This window comes from Plecotus auritus, assembly GCF_963455305.1.
Source record: "Plecotus auritus genome assembly, chromosome: 4".
NCBI lineage: Eukaryota > Metazoa > Chordata > Mammalia > Chiroptera > Vespertilionidae > Plecotus > Plecotus auritus.
In genome coordinates, this window is record NC_137775.1 from 44,975,997 (window position 1) to 44,983,799 (window position 7,803).

The following is a 7,803-nucleotide window of genomic DNA, read 5'->3' on the forward strand; positions in this document are numbered from 1 at the left end:
GATAACATACCATTAATGTATGGAGAAAAATAACATAATTACTAGTATTTCTAAAAATGATGAAGTCTTTAAGAAAATCAAATAATTAATTATTATAAAAATACTAGAGGCCTGATGCATGAAATTTGTGCATGGGTAGGGTCCCTAGGCCTGGCCAGCGATTAGGGCCAATCTGTGGGGCAACCAGCAGGGTGATTAGGGGCCCCCACTGGCACCCGTCTTGGCTGGCCTGGCACTGCCCGCTTGCTGGTACTGCCCCTGCTGGCTTGCACACTGCCACTGGTCACCTCCCTCTGTGGTGCAACAGGTGGGCTGATTGGGGCCCCTGCTGGCACCTGCCTTGGCTGGCCTGGGCCTGCAGGCTGGGGGCAACTCCTGCATTGAGCGTCTTCCCCCTGGTGGTCAGTGCACATCATAGCGACCAGTCATTCCACAGGTTGTTCCACTGTTTGGTCATTTTGCATATAGGCTTTTATATAGGACTAGAGGCCTGGTGCACGAAATTCGTGCACTGAGGGGGTGTCCCTCAGGCCAACCTGCACCCTCTCCAATCTGGGACCCATGCGGGATCGGGCCTAAACCAGCAGTCGGACATCCCTCTCACAATCCAGGACTGCTGGCTCCTAACCACTCGCCTGCCTGCCTGCCTGATTGCCCCTAACTGCTTCTGCCTGCCAGCCTGATCACCCCAACCACTCCCCTGCCAACCTGATTGATGTCTAACTGCTCCCCTGCCAGCCCGATTTCCCCCAACTGCCCTCCCCTGCAGGCCTGGTCACCCCCAATTGCCTTCCCCTGCTGGCCCGATCCCCCCCAACTGCATCCCCTGCCAGCATGGTTGCCCCTAAATGTCCTTCCCTGCCAGCCTGGTCCCCCCAACTGCCCTCCCCTGCTGGTCATCCTCTGATGGCCATCTTGTGATGACATGGAGGCAGCCAGCTTGTGATGATGCAAGGGAAAGACGCCACCTAGGCTTTTATTAGTATAGAGAGCTAAGAATATACAAATTCATATATATTTCCTTAATATGATAAAAAACAAATTAGTTATAAAAACAATATTTCAGTTAACAGGAAAAGAGTGATATTTACACTAAGATCTGATACAAATTAAAGATGCTACAAGTTAAAGACTCTTGTATTTAATACTGTATTGGAAATACATGCCAATCCAATTAGAAATAATATATAAATTAGGGCTCCAAATTGTAAAACAGGAAGTACAACTTTGTATTTCTTACATAATAGGATAGTATACTTGGAGAGCTCAAAGAATAAATAACAAATTTGGCTCAAAAATAAAACAATTTAAAAATAAATAAGTATAATATTACCATAGAGAAATCAAAAGACTTCTTAGTTCATAAACAATAACCAGTGGAAAGATATAAAAATATTTACTATAGCAATACCAATATTTAAATATGTTTAGTAACATATTTAAAGAGAAACATATAAACTAGTTTATAAAAAACACACTTTAAACTATTTCTGAAAATGCAACATAGCCTTATACAAATGGAAAGAAATGCGATATTCTTTAATAGAATGATCAACATCATAAAGATGACTCTTCTTCCTAAGTAATATTAAGAATTTAACACAATCCTGATAAATGTTTTTACAAAATTTTATGGATGTAGAAAAGCTGATACAATTTTGTAAGACTAAATAGTACAACTGGAAATACGGGAGTGGAAGCAAGATACACAATATTAAATATTCTCTAAAGTCATGCTATTCAAAATAGTGCAGTTCTGGTGCATAAACAGACAAATAGATCAATGAAAGAGGATAGAAAGTTCAGACATAGATCTGTGTTAAGGGATATCATATACATTATAAAGTTTACACCACAAAAGAAACCACGAACAATACAAAAAAGGCAACCTTCTGAATGGGAGAAGATATTTACAAATGATCTATCTGAAAATAGATTAATATTCAAAATATATTTTTAGAAAACTCATATAATTCAACATCAAACAAAACAAAAAATCTGATTAAAAAATGGGCAGAGGACAAAAATAGACATTTATCCAGAGAACAAACAGATGGCCAAAACACATGAAAAGATGAGTGAAAAGGTGAAAGGGATTAAGAAGTACAAATTGCCAGTTATAAAAATAGTTACAGGGATGTAAAGTACAGAATAGGGAATATAGTCAATAATATTTTAATAACTATGTGTGCTGTCAGATGGGTACTAAACTTATTGGGGTGATTCCTTTGCAAGGTATATAAGTGTCTAATCATCATGTTTTACACATGAAACAAATATAACATTGTATGTGAACTGTAATTGAAAATAAATTAATAAAAAATAAAATAATATTACATCTGAAATTACTAGGGCACAGATTGACTTTTTTTTTAATATATTTTATTGATTTTTTACAGAGAGGAAGGGAGAGGGATAGAGAGTTAGAAACATCGATGAGAGAGAAACATCGATCAGCTGCCTCCTGCACACCCCCCACTGGGGATGTGCCCGCAACCAAGGTACATGCCCTTGACCGGAATCGAACCCGGGATCCTTCAGTCCGCAGGCTGACGCTCTATCCACTGAGCCAAACCGGTTTCGGCCACAGATTGACTTTTTAATACATGGTGTTTAGATCATTGCACAGCCAGTTGGGAAAAGATAGATACATTACAATATACAAAAATAAGCTCCAAATATTGTAGAGCTCTAACAAAACAAACAAGACAAGTAGAAGAAGAAAACACAGGTAAAGTTTTATATATACTAGGTGTAGGGGAAGACATTGAATATAACATAAAATCAGGAAAGAGTAAAAGAGAAATATATTCAAATAAATTTCAAACTTTTGCATAATAAAATATTATTTTAACACAAGTCTAAACATAACTATAAATTGTAGAAGACATTTGAAACATCACAAATAAAATATGGTATCATCCTATATAATAAAGAGGTAATATGCAAATTGACCCTCATGCCCTCACATTACAAGATGGCTGCCCTCACGTTATCACAAGATGGCTGTCCCCACATCACCACAAGATGGCTGCCCCCACATTGTCACAAGATGGCTGGCAGGGAAGGGCATTTTGGGGAGACCAGGCCTGCAGGGGAGGGCAGTTGGGGGCAACCAGGCCTGCAGGGGAGGGAAGTTGGGAGCGACCAGGTCCACAGGGGAGGGCAGTTGGGGGTGATCGGGCCGGCAGGGGAGCAGTTAGGTGTCAATCATGCTGGCAGGGGAGCGGTTAGGCGTCAATCAAGCTGTCAGGGGAGCAGTTAGGGGCAATCAGACTGGCAGGCGAGGTGTTAGGAGCCAGCAGTCCCGGATTGTGAAAGGGATGTCTGACTGCCGGTTTAGGCCCAATCCAATTGGACATCCCCCGAGGGGTCACAGATTGGAGAGGGTGCAGGCTGGGCTGAGGGACACCCCCACAGTGCACGAATTTCATCACTGGGCCTCTAGTTAATATATAAATAACTTTAAAAATGTTAGGAAAAGAGGAAAAAACTGAGAAAATATAGTCAACAACAAATAGTAGATAAAACAAAATCATATTAGATCACTTGATTATTTTTTTAATGAGTTCAAGTTTGCTAACAATGAGAAATAAAAATCAAAACTAAAAAGAACTTCCATTTATCAACTATTAAAACTGGCAAAATTGCCATACCTGACGACAAACTGTGCTGGCAGGCCTGTGAGAAAACAGGCTGATGGAAATTCAAAATGGTACAACACTTAGAGGGGTGGGTATGAGCAGGATGGAAGACACTGAAGGGAGAGGGATACTTCTCTGGTATACCTGTATAGTTTTTCACTTTGGGAACAATGTGATTATGAATCTTAAAATAAAATAAACTTGGATAAGGAAACAAATAGTGATATAGTATACAAACAAAGACAAAAGAATAACATAGTCATACTAAAGGGTAAAAAACGGCCTAACCTAAGTGTTAAACACAGTACTTTTCTATATATCCTCAGGCTAAAGCCACAAATAACTATAACTTCAAATGGAAGTCTAGTTAGAAGTTAATTAGAGAGACCAGGCCTGGTATCCCCAAAATGCCCTTCCCTGCCAAATTAATTAATTAATATATTCCATTATTAAAATGGAAGTCTAGTTTTCACTGTTTTATAGGATAGCAATCAGGGAAGTACTTTCTGTGTATATAAGGACTGAGCAATTGAACAAATGCATATTCAGAAAAGTCTTAATAAAATCAAAGGATATAGAAACACTGTTCAGACAAGCCTCTAATAGCCTGATAGACTTTCAGGCACAGTTGCCCAGAATCATCCCTATTCACACATAATGTCCTTCGTCTTTGGAGTATGAACTTCTACAACTTGTGTGGGGCATCTTGGTTTTAGAAGAGCTTCTCAAATGTTCCCAGTGGGATCTTTTATGCCCTTCTTGTCAGATAGCCTAACCAAGGTGTGCAAGTGATTGTAAGTGATCAATATGCCAACTGGCCTGGTGACAGCAGGGAAGTCTCAAACTTTAAATAGCACATTTATAAATCATTAGTTAGCACTCTCATTTTTCTTTTGGCCAAAAGTTACTTCCAAACTTCCAGACCTCCCTGGAGATAAGCGTTGAACTGTCCTAGTCAGCTGAAAATAACTTACGCAAATACTCATACTTGTAGAAGAAGAGGTAGAGTTAGAAATAACACCATTTAGCAACTATCATAATAATTGAATCAGACAAACTCATGAGTGGAAATTAAACTTATGAGTAAAAGCTTAATGAAGAGCAAGATATTTACATATTCTCAAAGTAATTTCGCACAAATTATGTTATATATATATATATATATATATATATATATATATATATATATATGGAGGAGCTGGTAATTTTACAGTGGATTAACCTAGCTAAAATAACCTTAGGCAAATCATCAAAGTTAACATCACCAGTAATGGTACAAGCTGACAGCATGTGTCCCTTTATCAGTCATTGAGAAGGACACAGCCTCACTTCAATGATAATGCTGTCAAAAAATGCATCATTTGAATGGAACCATCAGCAAGCATAAATCAAAACCAATTTTTTAAAAAATGTCAAGTTCATGAAAACTAAGAAAAGGCGAATGAACTCTTATAAATGAAATGACATTAAAGAACTATAGCAAATATAATAAATGGTCTGATCTGGAACCAGCACTAAGAAAACAAAACAAGCTAATTTGTACATTAATGGAGAAATTGATGAACTTTGAATGTGTACAATTGATTTAGTAAAATTACTGTATCAATGTTCTAAATAATTTTGATGCCAAAACCGGTTTGGCTCAGTGCATAGAGCGTCAGCCTGCAGACTGAAAGGTCCCAAGTTCGATTCCGGTCAAGGGCACGTAACTTGGTTGTGGGCACATCCCCAGTAGGAGGTGTGCAAAAGGCAGTTGATCGATGTTTCTCTCTCATCGATGTTTCTAACTCTCTATCCCTCTTCCTTCCTCTCTGTAAAAAATCAATAAAATATATTTAAAAAAATAATTTTGATAATTATACCATGGTTAGAGATTCTTGGAAAATGTACTTTGAAGCATTTAAGTTTAAATGTATATAATAGCAGCACAATATTAAATTTCTCAATTTTTATATATATGAGACACACCCTTGTTCACCCACATAACTGAATTAAAATATAGTACTATCTGTGTTCTCATGAACTAATTCTCTAACTCAAAACTAAGCAATAGTGAAAACATCCTACAGAGCTAAATAAATGTTATTTAGTATGACTTTTCAATTACACCACACAGTGAAATAATGTGCTGATTATTGACTAAAGTCTTATGGGTTATGGTAATAATAGTTTGGATCTCCCTGATCATTTCCTTATTTTAAGTAACATTAAATAATGGAACTACAAACAAATCACTAAGGTTCTCAGCTTTTGAAGGGGAATGGAACATACTGAAAATCACATTATTTAATTTAGACCAACTGATTAAAAAATAATTCTTAAATTGCTAACACAAAGAGAAACAAAGAGAAAGAGGGCTAGTATTTTTCCTTTACTTAGCAAATTTTTTGGATGTTTGTCTTTGAGGGAGGAGTACATGTATTGGGGCTGGTGCAGAAAATTAGATGTATAGGAAATTTAAAAAGTGGTTTAGTCCATTTTGCATGCATATATATAAGAGAGTAAAAACTACATTTTATGATACATAATGTATTCCTTATTTCTTTTTAAGATTGTAATGTATAGACAACTTCTAAATATTAAAATACAATTGCCATAAACTAATATTCTTCCATATTCTAAATTAATGAAAGATATGAGATAAATGAGCATACATTGGATAATCACTCATATATAAATTGTGGATTCATAAGACATTGAAAAAATTTAATAATAAGTAACAACAGGTTGCCTTTCAAAGAGGTTAACCAGAATTATATGAATTATCTATTTAACCATGACCTTCCTGATATTTGAGTTTTGAAATATTTTAATTTATTAAATCCAATGCTTCTACATTGTAAAATGTGTTCCAAATTTAGCTCCTCCAATACTATTGTTTTTGATTCTCATTCTACTTACCTGTTTTCCTTGTTTTCTACAGTGGTCCTTCCTTTTGGGTGTCTTTTAAACGGAGTGTTTCCCTTAAGCACCTGTTATCCATGGCGTTGTTGTTTTATTACTCTCCGTTCTACACCATGTGGAAAACTTTAGTCATGTAAAATCCCTTTTCCAAATAGTCCTTAATAGTCCCTCACTAGAATGCATGCTCCACATTAAAGGTCAAGATGGTATTTTTTCCCCATCTTCTCCCTCAAAGTTTATGATTGCATCTGGCACATTGTAAGTATAAAATATACAGCATATAACAGTTGACTGATGAAACAGTGGAAGATAGAAAGAATAATCAGAATAAATTTTTTTCTGCAAAAAGCTTTATTGTTTCATTTGGTCCAATGCATGGGAGAGGGCTTCAGATGGTGAAAAGAATGGCTAGTGATTTCGGGGAGAGGCTGAGGTAACAGCCCGACACCAGGGGGATGCAGAGGGGCCCTCAAAGGTCTTTGGGCTCCAAAGGCTCCTGGTCGTGCTTGAGGGTGAGCCTTTCGAAGAGATACTCGCCCAGCCCAGTCTGGGGGCCGGCCAGCCTGCAGACGTTAGTCAGGTGTCACCCATCTTCTAGATGAGTTTCACCTCCTCACCCCGGAAGTGGTTCTCCAGGAAGCCACAGAGCTGAGGGACTGTGCGGGTAGAACCCAGGGCCTGCAGCTCCACAAGGGCCTGGCTCAGGTTCCACTCCAAAGCCTTGGTGGCTTCCATGGCGTCCCGAGTTTTGCCCACTCACCTTGGGAGGCTCCAGCGCATCCTGGAAGAGAATGCGGCCACAGCACTGGTTTTGCAACTTTAAGAGCCGCTCAGTGCCTCGAGCTTCTTCTCCACCAACTCGGAGGAAGTGGCCCCGCCCTCAAAGCCACATCATCTCCCTGGAAATAGAAGCCCAGAGAGAGGTAGGTGTGGGAGGCCCTCAGGTGCAGGCTGGCCAGGGGGTTGACCGCAGCCTCCACCTCGGTGGAATAATGATGACGAATTTGGGAGCTCATAGTTGCTCGGCAGTAAGGAGTTAAGGTAGAAAAAAAAAATGGTGTGTTGGCTGGTCTTGGAGGTGGTTCTGAAGGTGGTTAGATGCAGGAGAGTGGCGGGAGGCTGGAAGAAGGGGCATCCCTGGGTCTGCTCCCTCCAAACACTGTTGAAGCAAGAGACAGGTCGGGGATCAATGAGGGCACTGCCCAGAATAATTCTTACTGTTTACACTGTTCAGTGATTTATAAAATAATCACCA

The 7,803-nt window shown here is 38.9% G+C and overlaps 1 pseudogene across 1 annotated transcript in view; it reads right to left on the bottom strand.

Annotated features, from left to right (window-relative positions):
- Nucleotides 1-7,564, bottom strand: part of LOC308246165 (ferritin light chain-like) — a 1,002,102-nt pseudogene extending 994,538 nt beyond the window's left edge. Inside the window, exon 1 of the transcript in view lies at nt 7,439-7,564. The product of the transcript in view is annotated as a ferritin light chain-like (transcript). The remainder of the gene's footprint in view (nt 1-7,438) is intronic.
- Nucleotides 7,565-7,803: the final 239 nt, after the last annotated feature.